We start from the raw sequence: 21,325 nt of genomic DNA, 5'->3' as shown, positions 1-21,325 counted from the left end.
TGAGCGCTTGCCAAAATGTGTGACTGTTACAGTTGAGTCTTTGACATTCGAAACCCGGAAAAGTTATCGTTCTTAGCAATGATGTTGCTGTACAACTTACTTCCGAAGCGTTTACTTGGAACGTTTCATAATAACGTGGTCGCAAGTGACAAATGTTTATTCATTGGATAGATTACGGTTCAGCGTGCTAATTTATATCAGTTTTCGGGTAAAAGGATATGTGTAGAAGTGAGCAAATATATGACTACAAAGGTATAGCGATTTTTTTATACTAATCGTTTGCATTTTTTAGTGGTTCGTCAATGTAAACAAACGGGAGTTGCTTACCTTCTCTCTTTGTATATACTAGATTTCGACCCGTGCATGCACGGGTTCACATGGCATATTATGTCGTGCTTTAACAAAATAGATACACCAAATATGCACACCATGTTTACATTCAGAACTCGCGGAATTGTTTATATTAAACCCACTGAATTAGAGTTATATCCCGTATTTTCTTTCATGAACAAAATATTTAGCAAATGTTTAATGAAAATTTTTATGTATTTAAGGTCCACGGAAGACCTTATAGTTTTCGTACAGTTTCTTACTTACTTATTGCTTTCGGACTGTTTATTATTTTTTTTCCAAATTTTGTGCACGCGACTTTTCAAAAACTACTCATCCGATCTCGGTAATTTTTTCACAGATTATTGGACATTATCTGAATTTTATATATTTATGAAATTTTGGTCATCGTCATTTCCGGTCCGGATTTACGGTAGATTTTGTATTTTTTTATGACCAATTTTGTGCAGAGCTGATCTCAGAAACTATAAGAGATATGACTTTGAAATGTTTTAGGATAGGTAGACCATGGTTTGAAGTTGTGCACTGTATCGTTGTTTTGCACCAGTGGCTCTATTCCTTGAAGCTTGCTCAGGCACGAAAATGGGGTATATATTTTGAATCAAAATTTGCATACGTTTTGATCAGTATCTTTTTATCGGTTGATATTTGGTTAAGACATAGAGAACAAAAGTAGAAGAGAACCAAAAGTTCTATCCAACAAAATCAAGAGCAGGGGGCTGGCCCCTTTTATTTAGGGACCAAGAATCTCGTAAAGTCTATTACAAATAACTTCAAAACGATAAATATTTTTTCATGCATTATAGAATCAAAGTTGTTGAACGCTAAAATATCTGTTTGAATAAGGCATCGACAGGCCCATGTTTGACGTAATTAGGGATTTTTATTTATTATCTTTAAATTTCGGGGGGGGGGGTTAATTTTGAAATTGGATCGATATTTCATGGCATCATTTAAATTAATAAAAAAAGAAATCGAACGGATAACCTACTCGTTACTCGTAACGAGGTCGTACATGTATCTAGTTATTATTAAGTTTTTTTCCACAAATTTTGTGCACGCGATTTCTCGGAAACTATCCAACCGATTTGCACAAATTTATCACAGATGATAGGAAGTGATCTGAATTTATTTTGGTTTTTTAAAATATTTTTGCCGTCGTCACCTCCGGTACCGATTTATTGCTGATTTTGTCACTTTTTCGACCTATTTTGTGCACGCTTCATTTCGAAAACTATCAGAGATATGAATATGAAATGTTCAGGATAGGTAGACCATAGTTTGAAGTTGTGCCTATTGATTTTGTTTTACGCCATTGGCGCCGTTCTTAAGAGCTCACTATGGCTCGAAATTTTGGTACGGATTTTGTTCCCCTTCTTTGTACACATAGAGATGGCTCGATTGATTTTCTTGAAATTTTTAGGAGTGATAGAAATAAATTATATATCGAGTATCCATTTTTTTATTTTTTCAAAATTCATTTCCCGTCGTCCATTTCCTGTCCCGCGACAAAAAGCTTGTGACATTGAGATCTCAAAAATGAAAAAGACTTGAGTATTCAATTTTTGTAGGATTATAAAACTGTAGATGTAGATGTCTTTAAACCATTTTGTTTTGTTTGTCATAACTTCCGGTCGTCAACGGAAGCTCTTCAAAAATTATTCTTTATTTTGCATTTTATTTGTTTTAGATAGAATTGAATTATAAGTAATAATCTTTACATATGTCATGTATCCGATGTTAAATAAAAAACAAAAAAAATTCTACTTCCGGTGAGATTTCTCGAATATCTCAGAAAGCGTTTTTCAAATAAATGTGATCAATGCACGAAACTTAGATTTCAGACATACGATAAAAAATGCGTTTAATCGCTTTCATTTTGTCAACCGTGGTCACTTCCGGTCCTCGCCAGAAGGGTTAAAACAAATCAAGCTGTTTGAGCTGTTTTCCTTCGACAATTTTAGTACAATTGATAATCAATAAATTACAAGTGTATAATGTTCAAGAAATACTAACTTTTTATTTTCAGTGAGCATTTCCGTTTGTCCGTTTCCTGTCAAGAGACAAAAAAAAACAATGACTCCACAAGATCTCAAAAACGATGATGATGTGAACAACCAAACTTTGTGGGATGATAGCCCTAGGCATGTATCCATGTTTACGTTCTTTTGTTTGAATCGTCATCACTTCCGGTCGTCACCGGAAGCACTTAACAATATTATTTCCTTATATTTTCTTTACATGGAATGAATACCGGTAAATCATTACACGATCTTATATATGTTAAATAAGCAAACATATTCTACTTCCGGTTATCTTAGGTACCTATCATTTTTACAAATTCGATACCCTCGAGATTTTAGTCACTGTAAGTGGCTGAGACACGAACATTTATGAATAATAGACAATTGATTGAAGATGTGTTTACGGGTTTCTTTTATCAACCGTCACTTCTCGTACTCACGAGAAGAGTTCATACAATTCATGTTTTTAACAAGTTTAACCGATTGTCTTTGGTGTTTCATCAAGGATAATAAACAGTTATGTACACTAGACAAATGTATAAAAAAAACACCTAGCTTTTATTTTTATTACTCACTTCCGTTCGTCCGTTTCTGGTCTCGAGACAAAAAACTTAGTTTCACCAGAATCTCAGATTTGGCTGAGAGTATCGATTTTACATAGTATCATATCAAACAAAATCGGACGTAAGACCTACTCGTTACTTGTAGCGAGATCTAGTTGTATTACCGTTTTCTTGTAGTTTATCCATGCAAATGTGATTTGGGGGAAAAACAAACTATAGAGCATCCCGTGATTTAGCGTGAACGTAAAGCGCATGCGCAAGATTGTAAAATCCGAAAAATTCAGACGATTTCCGGATTTTTAAAAGGAATTTACAGTGATTGTTAATTAGGGAATCCTGATTGAGGAAAACATTAAAAATAATTGGTAATCACAAAGTACCAATCATGTTAAAAATATATAAAACAAAGGACAGTACTCTTCCGATTTCTCGGTATTAAAGCCCAAACATTCTAGTCTATTATTTTAATATAGTAGTATAGATATAGATAAAACGAATGTCAATACAAAATGCCACAGAGTCGTGATATTTTTGTTATCTTTCCGACTTGAGACATAGAGAAGGGGTTGTTAACGATAATAAATAAAAATAAAAAATAACAACAATTTATATATAAAACACTTTGAAAGGGGGGAGGGGGCGCACGGTCCTGTCTACAAGCACCTTTGCTATCGATATGTTGTGTTAATATAATCCTATTAAAAGCTAATTAGGCTAATACATGTATTTTTAATCTTAGACTGGATTGAAATATTTAGGACAATGGAATTTTGCCTCTTAAGGTTTAGTAAGTCATTTTTAATCAGTTGTTCAATAATTGTCTGGAACTTTTTTTTTTTACAAAATTCGTTACGATTGTTTCTGTTTGCATAACTGTCTTGTAAACTCTTTAGCGTTGCATGCTTAGAAGTGTAATGTATCGTGTTCATCGTATTGGATGTAAACATATTGGAACCATTTCGATTAATTCTAAAACAGCATCACTTGGTTGGATCTAAATCTCATTTCATGTCTTTTGCCTATAAAACTATAGCATATAAATCTGTTTTCTAATTTCTGGATTCCCTCTTCGACAACATTGTGCAAATTTTGGTGCGTCTTTGCCAAGGTGATTGATGAAAAGAACATGTCTACTAAATGCACTAAATTATATAAGCAAGTAAAGATCTTTAAAGGTTGTCTATAGTTTGATTCTCATTATGTGTGGGGGTTTTTTTGCATTTGCATTTGCAGTTTATTTTGAGAAATTTTTTCATCATCATAATTGTCTTAATATAGACAGAATCACGTAGACTACCACTATATTGAGACAGTTGGTATGCCCCGTATAAGATTTAAAAAACATGTAAAATGCATTTTTTATCAAATGCAGAAATGAATCTCTGAAAATTATAGTTATTTGCGGAAATCCTAAACATTATTACAAGGGTTCTGAGGATTAATTTTTTTTCCGGGAAGGGGAAGGAGCGATGTTGACTAATTTGGTTATTTCAATCATTTTCATTTAATTTATCGTTTTTTAAAATTATTGGAATGCCGACATTACCTTTTATTGAAACAGGGAGGTATGATAATTAAACACGCAATTGTAGAAAATGTGACTTTTGCAACTTAAGGTGTAACATCCCTCTGCTATTAATTTTGCCATATATTTTTTTAAAAATTTCATATTGATTTTCATCAAAGTCAATATCAGTCGATTCATATGAAACAAAGTTTAAGTGAAGAAGCGCTGCTAGATTTTTCAAAAATTATTAATATGTCAAATCATGATATGAAGAAAACTAGACATAATGATTAGAAAAAGCAAAATTTTAACATCGCAGTATAAAACTAAAAATCTAAAATGCATATGAAAATAATATATAGTTATATACATTTTCAATTCATATTACAAAACATATTGAAGCGCTGCATTTTAGTTCAGAATAGCACTTTGTTGTATAGGTTTGCAACAAAAATTGCTTCAATCAGCAAGAGTTATCTTTCTTTATCATAGACTATTGAAGGTTTTACATACATGTTTTACATACAGTGCATGATAAATTGCCACAGTTTCTAACTTTTCAGACAAGGTTTTCTGTTTTTAAATTTGGATAAGATAATAGTACAAAATGGATATATATTAAAGAAATCCTAAAAATGTAAACCAGAGCATTTTGTTATGTAACACAAAACGGGAATTTTCCAGTAATTGGTATGATATCAATTTATGGATATATTGTCTTGAATCAAATGAGATATTAGGTGGGTTTTTTTTTCAATTTGTTTTCCTGTATCTGCTCCCTCAGAATAGAAAAGCCTTATTCAATTTTAAACATTTGAAATGCTATAAGTTTTAAACGATTATAACTAAGTCTAAAATTTGTAATTGTCTTGGTCACATTTTTCTCAATTATAATTCATTCAGCTCTGTGAACGAGCTATAGATAGAGAAATAAAAATATTCCATCAAAATATTCTCTGGCCTAAAACATCAAACATGTACTGTACATGCATGTACTAAACAAGTACCTAAAATTTAGTTATATTTAAAAGAAGAATTAATCCATCGGGAGGGGGGGGAGAGAGAGAGGTGGAGGAATAGTCATGTAGATATTGCCTCATTAATACTTTATCATTATGATACATTTCATGTAATATTTTGTAAAATTTTTCTTTACTTTTTTGACCCCTGCTTCAAAAGAGCCCTGGGGTTCAGTTCTTTCCATTCAAATTTTCTTTTTCTATATTTGAATTTAGATAAGTGTATAGCCTTCCAAACATAAATTGGGACCAAGCACCACCTCCCTTATTGTTACATGCCTCAAAAATTGTGAGTTAACAGAAACAAAGTGATATTATTTTCTCCAGAAGTTATCTCTCTTATCAGAGGGACATTCCACCTTAAATGATATTGAAGATGAATACCAAATTTTACTTATTAGTCCATCACTTCGTAGTTTAAGAGAAAAGTATATATTAAAAAACACTACTCCCGGAAACCAAGAATTTATAAGTTTTACAGTTACTATTTACCTCAAATACTTAATAAATATGGAATTTAGGGAAATATTTATACTATGCAAATAAGCATCGAACTCTTCATGTGAATTGTCAAAATTGATTAGGGACACTTTGACTGTCTTACTGTATTTAATATGTATATGTTCACCAATTAGATATTGTCTCTTTGAATAAATAACTTGAACTACCTTTTAATGCAGTTGAAAGTTAAAATACGAACCAGTTAGTCTTGGTAATTATTCGGCCAACCTGCGTATGCGTATGGAAGGAAATGCAATATTGAAGAAATTCGAATAGATGATCTGGATACAAGGTCGTCCATCGATTTTTTTTTATCAAACTGAGAGTTACAGAAGTGCAGCAAGAGATTGTCAGACCTTCAATAGAATTAATCATGTTTTTATCTTTTTATTTCTAAATCAAAAGAAACTCAAGATAAATCAAAAGATTTTGTCTCTATATCAGTGAATGATAACATTGATCAGCAAGGGGTTCTATCTCGTGTGAGCGCCTACCTGATACATTGTAACATGGGACTTTGGACTTTGTTTTAATTCAAATCAATTTATTGACAAAAACCACATGTGGTGCAAGTCATACATATAGTATACAGGTATAATTAGTAAAAAGATTTTCTTATGTAAATGCATCTCGAATGAAGTAACAAAAATGTCTTGTTGATTTAAAATCTGCTGAGTTAAGAGGGGGTTGTTTTCTTTTTAGTATAGTTTACAAATAAGCTGTTCGACTTTGTACACCGACGGATGCTATGATATCTTTATAAAAAGGTCAGAGGAAAACTCTCTCTCTCTTTCTCTCTCTCTCTCTCTCTCTCCTCTCTCTCTCTCTCTCTCTCTCTCTCTCTCTCTCTCTCTCTCTCTCGCTCGTGCTTAAGGTGGAATGCTACATCGTCACAATATGTCTGACTTCCGTTTGAAAAGCCATTTTGTTCCGGAATGGTAAGATTCTGCCGTGGAACAAAATGGCTATAGAACTCTTCTTACGAAGGAGATAACAGAAGTATGAAATCACCAAAAACGCTTAGATAATATGTCGATTTTTATATTCGTAAACAAAGCGTTCGGCCAACCTTGATCAGCAGCTGTTTAAAATTGCTGCGAGAGTGAATATCGTTTTGGTTTGCTGTTTTGTAAACTTGTCTTGTGATCTACCATGTGTACAGCGCACGATCATACATACGTGAGCGATGATAAAGGTAAGCAGATATTGTATTTCTATAGAATTGATATTTAGAATGAATATATATAGCTTTAGCTATCTTTTAATTTCATTCCAAATGTTTAGAAAGAGGACTTTAAATGTAAAATTCTTACAAAAAAGGCTTAAAATATTCCAAGCTTTTTCTTTGTATTTGAAGCAGTTTACACTGAAAGTCAATCACCTATAAAGCTCTCTTAATGTGTTACATTATATAAATTGACCCCAGTTTAGAAGAAAGGTATGCTCTTCATCTCTATACGTAATACTGAATCTCCATGACATAACCTGTCTAACGGATTTCAATATGTTCTACTAAAAATGAAACAACAATAATATTGGTGGGGGTGGGGGGGAGGGTGGGGGGGGGGGGCAAGTCCATCATAATTCATTCTTCAATATGTAAATTTCAGAAAAATTTTTATTGAAAAAGTATTTACAGAGATGTTATTAAAAAAAAGTAAAGGTCAGAAAAAATATTATTCTTTAGAAGGCGAACTATCCAATTTAGATGTTCATCTTATTATTAAATAGATTTTATAGTTGAACACAGTCACCAATGGTTTCCTTCTTTCAGTGATATCAACCCAACTCGTATTTAGATGTTAACCTATACTAAATCAGTAACAATACTTATTTCAGTTAAATTGGTCGCCCCCCCCCCCCCACCAAGACTATCGCAAAAAAATTGTCTCAACAGAAAAATTTAATTAATAATATATGTATATGCGTACTTAAAGAATTGATCCACTAAACCGCATTTAAAAGAGTTGTTTCCCTCACCCAACTCGATCAGTATTTGAACTTTTTGTCATTCAGATGGGGAAATATTTTTTCTTCAAAATTAAATAAGTCTGAAATTTTTTTTAAATAACTTAATTTGTAATTAAAATCAAGGTAATTCAGAGAAATATTTTGACAGTCAGCTGATATACACGTAGATAGTACAGTAGCCTTAATATCAATATATCAATTCTAGGTTTTATATTCATATGCATGTTTACATTTCCCATTTAGTCTTGGATTTGTCAATGTCATCAGGGCAGTCAAAATAGCTTGACATAGATCTGTATTACTGCTATTACTGCAGAACTTGCTGAATGTTTTATCTTACATGGATTTCCTTCTTTTTTTTTCAAAATGTAAAGTAAACACAAATGAAAAAAAATCTTATGAATATCAACTTTAATTTTATACCATCATTCATTTTTTTGTACATGTATTCAAGATGTAATAATAATTTTCAATGAAAATAATTCAACAACTCAAATGATCAAGTGGTAATAAATCATTATACATCAGCATTGACTTATGAACACATTTTATTTTCAAAAGTAGACAGAGTATTAGTCAAGCACACATTTGCTTTGAAATAGTTAAGAAAATACTAGTTTGTTCCTTTGTATTTAACCCAAATATCCCTATACATAATTTCTGAAATGGACATAAAGCGTGAGCCAATAATAAATATTCAGTCCAGCTAAGTTTTTAATCATAAATTAGGTGTGGATAGACGGGAATAATATGTCATTTTCAAGAAAAAGTCGTAAATTATCTAACAATCAAAGGCCAGAAGGGCCTGAGAGTCGACTCGCATTTGATTGTCAAAATGGAATGGGCGAAGTACAGAGATAAAGAATATTGTGTGCCTTCTTTAGTTTAATGGCATTGCAGATATGATGCATGAACGTTTGAATATGCAAGAAAAGAAAAAAATAGTTTTAGCACCAAAACTTCGACACTGCACGTAAATGGACACTATCACACATGTATATAAAGCCTTCAATTTTGTATCACCCAATTGCACCTAAAAGTTGTGCCCAAAGTGTTTTATTCCTTTCTTGGTAATAGGTTTTGCGCAAATCTTTGTTGTTTTATGTGTATATTATGTTTGTAAATAATGCATTCACCTGGTCATTTGAGGTTAGCATTCTTCTAGCTTTGAAAAAATATGTAAAATTTGATAATAACACAGCAATGCAGCAGGATGTACATGTCCACACTGGTGAAACATCTACATCGAAATATTTTAAAATGTAACGTGTTGTATAGATATCAGCAAAGAAAGATATATACATGGGGGACAATCCCCATTACGAGTCATGTTCAGCTTTAATATCATTTCATCCTATAAAATGATATTACATTTAGGATATTCAATTTGGCATTAATTTCAATACACTGGACACGTTTTCGAAAATACCTGTCACTGACCCTTTCTTAAAAAAATTAAATATTGTTTGACTATTATCTTTTCAACTATCAATATTCAATACTAATCAATTTTTTTTTTGCAAATCCTCAACAGAACCAGCCATTTCATTCACAGTTGGAAAAAAAAACTGCCACTTTGTCAACCATATTCAGTTAAATGAGTGGAAATCAATAAGAGATATGAACATTGTTTTATTCATAAAATGCAAGAAATACAGTATAGACTGTCTTTTATGAAACATTTCATCATTTTCATATAAGCCATAAATAAATATTGACTTATGTTAAACAGCATGCATATTGTGTAATAATCAAATCAGTGGCGAATGGACAAAGTAGGAAGTAATGCATGCTAAGTCAATAATCAATGGTGCTATAAGAGACAGTCCATTTATACTATATTCCCTACCTCAATCAGAACAATGGAATAATGAAATCTGCAATACTCAAAACAACAACTACGTGTAAAAAAAAATACATGGTTATGACTAGATTTCATGAGAAATTCTTTCTTGACTAACTTACATTGCAGGAGTATTCATTGTTTATAAAAAAAAACCTTGGTTTCTTATCAAAGTCTTAAAATCAAATATAGATTTTTTCACTTAGTCTAAAGAGAAACATTATATGCATGCATCAACTTGCTTAAAAACAATAAACATAGCATCTGCTACAAATAATAAGTTCTACAATTACTCAATATCAAAACTTATTATTACATCTAAGAGTTAACAAATGGAAATGAGCTTTACATAAAGAAATCGTTTATTACCGGTATAAGCTTTTCAGTCATATTGATAGTGTATATAAAACATCACTTGATTTCTCAAGTTTTTAAAAGTAGAAAAGACATACAAAACTCTATTCAGTACAATCAAAATAAAAATTCCAAATAAACACATCCGTGCAAAAGCTGGAAGTGAAAATTTTACATACAACACTTTATGGTAAGAGAGATTATTGTGCATGAAAACTTATTGCTCAAATTACAAGTTAATAATGTAACTTGACAGGAAAACTACCACTAAAATCTTCCAGCTACAGTTTTCTTCACAATTAAGGAATGTTGCGATCTTGTTCAAGGAAATTTTGTAAGCTGGATATGCTTCCCCGTCGTCAATTATAAGACTCAGAGGCCATTTTCCTCCATGTTATCGGCCATTATGTTTTCTGTGAGCTTTAGCTGTCTTGGAGCTTCCACGGTCTGACAAATAAGGAAAATATTAGAACAAGTTCTTCCCAAACACATGCATGATTTTTTAAATACATATGAAAACATTTTTTAAAGAAACTATTAAAAAGTGATGTAATTATACCTCAACTTCTGTCCTTCCAGTTGTTGAGACAGACTTTTCGTTATTGTACGTCTGTACAACAACATCAGTGATTTTCAAGTGTTGGCCTATACCCACTTCTTTTCAGCAAACTCTCTCCAAAGTGACACTTTGCACTTGCCCGTCCCATCCTTCAAGGTCATATATCTGACTTTTACATCTCTTCCTCCAACTGATACAGTTCTTGTAATTTCTTTCTACAAAATATATACAGCTACTAAGGCAGTGTTTAAAAGAGAAGTTTTAAAAAATGCTTACTGCTATTAAAAAACGCAATCATTTACATTAAGCATGGATGTTCAATTAAATTACACAGCGGTCGATTCGTTTTTTCTACCTTGCACTTCCGGCAGCTCATAGAATATAGAATATTTATTTCTGTTTAATAAATATCTAGCTAAGATTTATTGAAACCTTAACTTCGTCTTTCACCAATAATTTTTCTAAGAATTATTTGATACTGGAAAATACTCGTTACCGGTAAAACGACTGTACATTAAATTAAAACACGAGTAAACGATTATATACATGTAGCTTTACAGTCTAGCAAATTCTTAACATAAATATCAAAGAATACAAACCGTTATTAAACTGTCCAAAGTAAATTAACTGAAGGTGCAAAACAGATTATTATTAGATGTAATGACTTACTTGTAGCAAAGTTCTGACGATCTCCACTGCACTGCTCAGCTTGAAAACTTCTCGTGATTCTGTTTACTCAACCGACAGCTTCCCGCGAAAAGGGTCAGGTGAAAATTATGAAAGTTAACTTGTTCGTAATATTATTCTGCGGGTGTTTCAATATTAGTTACATAAGCAAACGTTTTCAATGAAACTGACTAAATTTCTTTTTGTTTACGATAAAAAAAAAGCTATAATATACACATTTTAATAATCCAAAGCAGCGCATGTCTTTTATACGGGAGTTTTAAATTTGATACAATTTCGTATTTTGAGATAACCCCCTTCATGTGCCCCTTCGCAAATATTCATCCGCATGTAATATTTACGGTATTATATGCACACTTTAAGGTGAACTTCAAGGTCATTGTGTAATACATATGCAGAATAAAAGTTTCCAACACAATATTGTCATCAACTTATTCAAATTATGAAAATAAGGCTATTGCAAGTGCCTTATTTATCAAGATTTATTTACAGCCAGTGAAGGAACACACATACGAGTTTGTGCTTCGGTAAATCCGCACAGAATCAGCGTTGACAACAAGGATCAGCTCGCTTCGCGAGCCGACTAAAAAATGGCGGTGGACATCACGATTTTATATTTTTTCCCTTTAGTTTCTTAAATGGTGAAAAAGCGAGAAACAAACAATTATATTTTTTAGATAAATTTTCAAATCATAAAAAAGGCGAGCTAAGTGTGAGGAATCATGCTGGTTTCCACTAAAGCGATGCTTTTTATGTCAACATGGTTGACAGTCAGATTTCATATTTTTTTTTTTAAGTTTCTTAAAACGGAAAAAAAGCATGAGACTAAGAAGTTTAATTTGGTCTAGCAAAGTTTATCAATATAACTAACACATGCTGAGTCTTAAGAAAAATGCTAGCTATGACGGAAATTCCGTAAAATAGGTCAAAATGGCGATTTAAAATTGCCTACAGCCAGATTTCATCACTTTCTATTTAAGTTTTTAACAAGAAACAAAACATTTTAACAATTATAGTCCTGTCCAAATTTAAAAAAAAGTTTTTATTCATAATTAGGGTATACTGGTTTGACGATATATGCTTACTTTTGAATGGCGTTATTTGGGTCAAAATGGCCGACAGACAGAATTCATAATTCTCTTTTAAAGCCGTTTACAGGGACAAAACGTGTAAGTATTACATTATACAAATAGGCACATGAAAAATTAGACTGGAACACTTTAACAAAACAAAAAAGAACAGTTCCGTATTTTACTAAAAAATGTTAATTTTTGCCGTTTTGTCTTATTAAGGCGTATACCGGTATTTTATTTAAACATTCTGTGTTCATGCTTTTCAATATCCGTCTTGTTCCTAAAACTTTCTGGGGTGTTTTGAATTTTACTTTATGTACCGATTTCTTCGACCTGCAAGTTCGTGAAATACAACAAATGCTTACAAAGCAAAGTTTGAGAGAGGAGAAATTTCGGCATTATAAAACTGGTGTTTTTAGGCTTTAAAGACATCGATGTCAGAAGCTTATGTGATAACAGAGATACAATCAGGTGCACAGGAACATAGTACGACATGAAGAACTGTTATACTTATATGTCTGTCTCTTCCTTTAATACCTTTCCAGCAAAACAATCTAACTAATATATCATCTTATACACTGGAAAAGCTCGTGATTCAAAAGGAGCCGAGATCAACATTTCGTCCAGCATTATTTATAGTAAAAAGTATGCGCAATATGTTTTGGGCAACCCAAAGAATTTTACTCTTTTGAACATTACATCTATATTGTATAAGGAATCAAGCTGTCTATGTCTTCGTTAAACATAAAAGAACCTCTTGCAAAATTGTTAACATGTGTTTTGCCAAATATGCCGAGGAAAGTATAACAATGCGTGTCCATATTCAGAGGAAAAGTTGAGCCTTCTTTATGCTAGACCATGCCAGTATTAATTTTCAACATATCCTCACAACTAAGTTTGCTGATGGATGTATGAACCTCTTTAAAGCCGATAAACATCCCTGTCAATGTTGTTGAAGAGAAAATGTTTCCCTTGTATAGAACTTTTAATTAGCACTTTGTTCATTTCATTCATTGATATGGTGTGACACAACTTCTTATTTCTACAGCATATCGAGAAAATCAACATAAATGAACAGAAACAAGTATGAAAAGGGGAATTAACTGACCAGAAAAGATCGAGAAGTTCTTTAATTATATGGATAACAAAGAAACACTGCCCAGTGACACGGTTTAATTTGCTTTCTTCTTAAAATCAAAGCCAGGGAATATGTCCCAACTTAGGATTTGCCTTACGTTGCTTATGAAACAAACACCCACCGAGGTAATGATAGGGAGACAGGCATATATAAGCATGCCCATATGACCATACCCAGCCGAGATGGGATAACAAAAATTAAGTAATGGTTGTTTGTTGCTCGAACTAATGAACTTAAGATCTTATACCTAAAGCTTTCTTAGATTTGACAGCGTGTAACTGCAACAGATTGCAGAACCTTTATGCGTGAATGTAAACGTGCCTACTTCCCGGGTAAAGAAATTTCAAATCACAATCTTATCATTCAAAAAAAATTGTATAAAAGACCTATTTATATACTGTAGCTAAATAAGGGAAAACAGAATTATTTTTTTTTTCAAATAAAAAGTTGGTGGACTTTTTTCTTTTAAAACAAGTGTTCACATTTGATTGTCAGTTACATCAATAGTATTGAAATTATGATATTCAAACATTTTCCCCATTTAAAAGGTCATTAGTAGTCTATATAGAGATTAATGAAATTTGGCTACTAGTATACACTAATTTGAATTGCCTTTTTGACAAAATTAACGTCATTTTCATGAAGACCAACACATTTCATCAAACTTGGCACAATCTATTTATGTTAAATTTGTTTGCTAGACCAATTTGTGATTTTGTATTGTTATTTTTTTCCATTAAAGAGACGGTGAGACGAAAAATGATGAAATCTGGCTGTCCACCATTCTTAACTATTTAACGCGATCAACATATTTTGTTGGACTCAGCAAACCTTAGTTATGATAAAATGCTATGCTGAACCAATTTATAATTGCTTGTTACCTCAATTTTTAAGACCTAAAGAATTATAGAATTTGCCTGTCTACCGTTTTGACCGCCATTTTGACCTAATTTGCGCCATTTTTTGTCATAGCAAGCATATTTTTCAGACTAAGCACGCCTTAACAAATTTGCAAAAATAATAACTTTGCTGGACTGAATTATTATTGGGTTTTATTCGCTCTCCCTTGTTTAATTGTTTTAGGAGAAAAAATTATAAAATCTGGGTATCTACCATTTTGAATCGCCATGTTGACCTAATTAATGCTTTTTGGGGAAGGCCAGCAAATTTAATCAAACTTAGCACACTTAAGATATGATAAAATACTAAGCTGGATCATTTCATTATTGTTTTCAATAATGAAAAGACTTTAAGAAAAAAATATAAAATTTGGTTGTCAGCCAATTTGAATAGCCATTTTAACTACTTAACGCCATATTCACGGAGGCTGGCATAGTTTTTGGAATCAGCACACTTGAATAGTGTTTCAAAACCATGCATGGACCAAATAATAATCATTTGCCGTTAAAAGTGGGGTTTTTTTTTCGACTAAATCGAACTAGACTAACAGTCGTTTGAGATACAGATGGAATACAACGATTTGAGTTAAAAGAATGATACATACCGTAACAATGACAAAATTCCACCAAAGTAATGTACAATATCCACTTCATTGCAGACTGTTAAAATTGTAAGTTGTAGGACTATTTTGTTTTAATCATATAAAACACGGGAAGTATTATGTATTAGTATGTTTGTAAAAATGCCTCCTCTACATACATGCATGTGTAATAATTTGTAATTCTTGTTCATTTCCTTCCACATTTAGATTCTGAAACGATGTAAGTATAGGCAGGCAACATCGCCACATATGATCATGAATTTTCATACGTTAATTAATGTATATTTGTTCATATGATTGCTCATATGATCTGCCACATGTGATACTCATATGTTTTGATATACAGATGATATACATGTGATTCTCATTTGAAATGCAGTATTCTACATCCATCATGTATTGTACCCACATTGTACCTACATTGTACCTAACAAATAAGACTAAGCCATACTACAGTCATGAACATGAATAGTATAGAACAAAACACAAACTATTACATGTACAGAAGCAAATCTAAAACCGGCAACCGCCACGGGGAGGGGGCATAATTTAATTTTTAATTTTGTTTGTAATAAATATATAGACCATTATACTTCCTATGACATAAAATGTTAAGATTATTGATTAACTGAAAATTCACTGTAAACAGTTCTACCCCAAATTGCACATAAAGTGCTGCTCATGTCACGATGTGTATTATCATATGGGCAGGGATCTCATCCTTCAGTTATGAAAATTATAATTTTTAAATGTATTACCGGAGTTTTCATGTAGCCTTCATTTTCAATTAAACTGGTACAAAACAGTATTATTTAGGGGCAAACACATGCTGCGGGTATTACTGTCTAATGACATCATCTAGTTTTTAACTGTAAAGATGTTGTTCTTTTAAAGAGACAGTACAGCTGGAAAACATAAGTGTTTACTTCAGAATAACACATTGTATCGTACGGAAGTAAGAAATAACGTTGATTGTGACTCTTGAAGTACAAAGAAATCCCTTTCAAATCTTTTCAAACACTTAGCTAATGTAATTATGAGCTTCCGAAAATTAAAGGGTCGTACAGGCCAGATAAATCTCAAATCGTTTATTTGTACCACTTGGATTATAATTGACAGTATTTGAACCGTGCTGAAAGCTGATCTTCGGCTGGCTACGGTCATCATGGGATATGGGATAGAAGGGACTCTCTAAACGGAGCACATCACCATTTTCTCGATAACTTCAAAATCATTTACCATATTTCATTTCATATTAAAACATGAACATACATAGATATGTCAAACTATCCCTAAAGGGGCCTCACTTACAAATTGAATTTAGTTTGCAACTCCTGTGATAAAATTAAACAAAATAGAAAACACAAATTACCTACTTACGCAATAATAAGTCTGGTTATTTTAAAAGCTTTGAAAAATTATTATCTTAGAGAAGTCGATAAGACATTTTTATCAACACACCGGTCCAGAGGAATCTTCGCGAGCCCTGTATGTGTTTTGTTTATAGTAAATACGCATGCGTAATAGTATAGATGAGATGTATATATTCATGGACCATAAATAATTATTAATTTTAATGAAATAATCAACTTGATTTATTGGAGAAATTTGTAATTTTTCGAATATTTATACATTAATGAGTTGTAAAAAAAAATACCGGTCTTTTAATTAGATGTGCCGTGCTGTCTCTTAAAAAAACATAGCATTGCATCAACTGATGCTTGTTCCTTAAAAAATGTAATATATAGCTAGTTCGTTGTGAAAAAAATGTGCAGAAATATTTAACAACTTTACTGTACCACCTTATGTGATTTGATTTGCAGTATATGTATATGTACTTTATAATTCAATAATTTACATGATGTTTTCAATCCAGCATGTTACAGAAAACAGTATCTTTTCCTTAAATATCAATTAAAGAAAAAGAGAGAATTGATAATCAATTTATTCTTCATAGATTATTATGGGTTTTTTTCAAATTCTAGATTGTTCCATTAATCCAAGATAACTACGTTCAATATCTTGATGTATCAGTAAGCGATTAGCAATATACAAAAAGTTGATTTTTAGCAGTACACATTCGATTATCATATAGGCAGGTTAAAGCGTCAAAATGCCTTGCAATATCTACAAACGTATAAAATGTGCACAATCCGTTTTCATTCTTTTCACTGTGTAATCAACAATCTGCACTACATTTAAAGACTTCTTATTTACAAATATATACAGCGATAGTATAAAAGAGGATATGGTTTTTAAGTGCTATGTTCTAAATTGCACCCGGAAGATATGACCCCAAAAAAATCTAAAATGAACTACATCTGTTGCAAGAACATTTTAGATAAGCGCGTGTGTACTGATAAAACACTTAACAAATGGCTTTTTACCAATCAGGAAATGTGAGAAACGTTGTTGCTGCTCCTGAAAATATTTTTGCAAAGTATTTTGAACAAGAGGCTTACATGTACATTCCTTTACTATCTGTTTAGGTCATCTGTGTCATGTAGGTGACCTATTGCAATCCGTTTTCATCCGTCGTCGCGAGCCTTTCGTTAACATTTGAACATTTTCAGCTACATCTCAGGGGGGAGTGAGTATACCTATAGTTCCAAAAAACAAAATCTTACCCACCAAATTTTTTCCCCTATTAAGAAAATCCTAATCGGGGGGGGGGGGGGGGGGGGTCATATGCCTATGACTTCAACTTCTCAATATTTCAACCTTTTTAGGAAGAATTATATTTCCTGAACAAAAAGTGGAGGGGGGATCTGAACCCTCTATGATGCTATGTGTCTAATGGTTAGGTCTAATTTGGCAAAAAAAAGTGGGGGCTAGCCCCCCCCCCTCTAGCCCCACCGGTTTCGACGCCTATGCTAGTTGATTTCTTGATATAAAGAAACCAAAAGCAGAATACCCGTATGTATAGTCCAACCTTAACAATACGGAAATATTACAGATGCAACTTAGATAACTCTATGGAAATTTGATATCGATTCCAAATAAATGTAACCATAATAAACATTGAACAATTTATATTGTGTTAAATGCAATATGATTTATTATGAATTGAAGTATGTAAACATGAATATCACGCAAATTATCATTTTCTTAAAAAAAAAATGCTACAGTGTGCACGCACATTATATCCTGTTTGTTGAAATGGAGTAATTTTATTGAAAACCTACTGTGCAGAAATCTTCATTATTGTATATACCGTAGCATCGACAGCATTCAAGGACAAATAAGTGTAACATCTAGGTCAATAAAGACAGGTTTATAAATAGCTTTAAAGCAGAAACACTCTACAACAGATTCACAGCAGGCATTTCGCATCAGAAGAGGGTGGTATTTGGAGGGGGCGAGGGGTCAGTCCCCACCCTCCCACTCACTTTTCGTCGCAGAAAATGTACATAAAATTTTGTAATAGTCATAGGCGTCGGAACCGGGGGGGGGGGCTTTTTTTTTGCAAAGTTAGACCTTACCATTAGGCACATAGCATCAGAGAGGGTTCAGCCCCCTCCCCTTTTTTGGTCGAAGGAAACATAATTGTTCTTAAATTTAAAAGATTGAAATATTGAGAAGTTGGAGTAAAAGTTAACTCCCCCCCCCCCCCCCCAATGGATTAGGAATTTCATGATTTGGAAAAAAATGATTTGGTATGTAAGAATTTTTTTGGAACTATAGGTAGCCCCCACCCTCCCCTAGGGATTAGGATTTTCATGATTTGGGGAATTAGGTTTTTTGTTTTGCTTGTTTACATTTCTGAAGATTAGTCTAGCCCCCCCCCCCCCCCGACTTTCAATTTGCTTCCGACGCCAGTGATAATTTAATATTTATATTTTATGATATTGGGAAGTTGGGTAATTTTTGGAATTGGAGTCCCCCCCCCCCCCCACCACACACACACACACACACAACACTTTAGAAACGAATGATATGTGCCTACACAAATTCCACAGATTTGTTTTAATTTTCTCTCTGTTATTTAATCTCGACAACTCACACTACGAACAACTTATGCTATCGTGGATTTTTCCCGGTTTGTTGCCATAACTCATATGAAAACAATTGAGGGTGGGAAACATCTTGGAATTTATCAAAAGTAGTTGTTGAACCAATACAAAAACAATGAACACAACATCAAGGCAAGAACGTTGTATTTATTATGTGTGTGTTTGTTTTATTTTATAATGAATTGTAAAAAAAATTAAACACTAAGATTTTAGTAGGTACTTCTTTGAAAATTAAAGTATTATAACATGTTGAATGGTAGTTGTATTAATGTTCTACATTATAACATTAGCTATCTTTTATTTTTGAAACTTTTTCAACACGATCTCTATTAACGTTTAAATAAATCTATCAATTTAAATATAACTTGAAACCACGTCTTGCATTTCAAATAATCATTACCAGATAAAAACGAGGAAGTGATGAACTAATGCGTGACGGTTTCAGTCAAATGAACTGTAAATTGTAATGTAAGTTAATCAAACAAGACTGGTATTAAGTGCACTTTCTAGACTTTTCAGTATTACATGTTAGTAAAACATTGTTTAACATGAATTCATCAGGCGATCGGAAAAAACCACTACAGAGGCTTACAATTACCTTCTACATTTTACATCCGTTTTGATCAGAATTTCCCTCAAATTTTCCTGTAGGGTTTTTTTTTAATATGTATGATAATGTAATGCTTTGTAGTATGAACACAGCTTTAATTCCTTCAATTGACTATACATAATATATATATTAAGAAACTGAAAAAGAAAAATATACACTCATTTAAATACCTGACAAATAGATCATTAACGTATAATTTTTCACAACTGCTCACTTGATCATTATTTTGATTTCATTGGTTTTAAGCCTATCATGACGATGACTATAATACATGTAGTTGGTGTGGAACCTTACTGAATATAATACTACGCAAAACTTTTAAAAATGTAACTAAACACAAAGCTATAATCAATTCAATCCGGAATTAAAATGTCTGATAGGAAAAGGGTAACAACTCTATGTTGTAACAATACAGATACAATATTTATTGCATTGGATTTACGCAGTTCATTTCAAGTTAATGTTTGGTTTTTACGCAATGGTTAATTTCATTTTCTTATTAAACCATGTCTTTTTGTCAAAAGGTTCCTAAACATATTTTTTATTCGGCGTCTTAAATTTTATAAAGTATTCATTTTCAAACAAAACAAACCATACATATTCTTTTGTTAAAACCCAATCCCCAATTATGGCATTTGGCCTTTTTGTTGAAACTGTGCTTGTTATTTTCCATCTGATAAGCATTAAGAAAAATGTGAATTTTTGTCTCGTATAATAGTTGTCATTCCTTACATCATTTACCACCAGATGGTGCAACGACATTACATCCGCAAAGTTTATCTTTCATTAACTACTCTTAAACACAGAAAGGCATATGTTTACCTGTTTACCTGATGTTTTAAACGTTTATTAATTGAGGCAAATATAGACTCAGCATATATTAAACCTAAATACTAGTCTAACGTTTATTGAAACTTGTTAAAGAGATTCATAACAATAAGAAACATATTTAAAAAGGACACCGCTAAGCGGAGCATCCCCTCGCGACATGATTTATTGTGTGTAGGGATGCATTATTAAGCAATATTTAGTTATGTTAATGAGAAAACCACATTCTACTAACTCTCCATTACATTTTCTTTACATGTACCAGATCTAAATCCAAAAAATATCAAGTTGTTGATTTGAACTGCCTACTTTCACTTTGGTTTCAAAGAAGTGAAGCGGATATTGATAACTCGTATACAAAATTGATTATAACATTGATTTAATGAAATAATAATTTGTAATAGTATTAATGGTTTGGAAAGGCACATGCATTTTTTCTTTGTTATTTTACAGAAGTGTGCAATCTATGATAAATATTTTTAGTTTTGAACGAATTTTGTCCTAATGTATGCCCCCCCCCCCCCTCCTTTACCATGGTGTAATTTTATCTAAGTTTTTGTCCCCCGCCGCAACGCGGTGCGGGGACATTGACATGCCGGGCGTCCGTCCGTGTGTCCGTCCGTCACACTTTTTTGTAAGTGCTCTCATGCCTACAGATTTTGACGGATTTTCATTAAATTTATACCAAATGTTTATACCACTAATACTTTGGTCAAGTTCGAAAATCAGCATTGGTCGATACTTTTTGTTGGAGTTATGGGACTTTGACCACAATAATGACTC

At 32.4% G+C, this 21,325-nt stretch overlaps 1 protein-coding gene across 1 annotated transcript in view; it reads right to left on the bottom strand.

Annotated features, from left to right (window-relative positions):
• Positions 1-15,219, bottom strand: part of LOC128172316 (uncharacterized) — a 59,234-nt gene extending 44,015 nt beyond the window's left edge. Inside the window, exon 1 of the mRNA XM_052838110.1 lies at positions 15,095-15,219. The gene's annotated coding sequence lies outside the window, so the exon portion shown is untranslated. The remainder of the gene's footprint in view (positions 1-15,094) is intronic.
• Between the last annotated feature and the right edge of the window lie 6,106 nt (positions 15,220-21,325).

The sequence above is a fragment of the Crassostrea angulata genome, chromosome 2 (assembly GCF_025612915.1).
Source record: "Crassostrea angulata isolate pt1a10 chromosome 2, ASM2561291v2, whole genome shotgun sequence".
Classification (NCBI taxonomy): Eukaryota; Metazoa; Mollusca; class Bivalvia; order Ostreida; family Ostreidae; genus Magallana; species Magallana angulata.
Note: the sequence above shows the minus strand (reverse complement) of the source record. Positions and strands in the feature narration are given on the sequence as shown.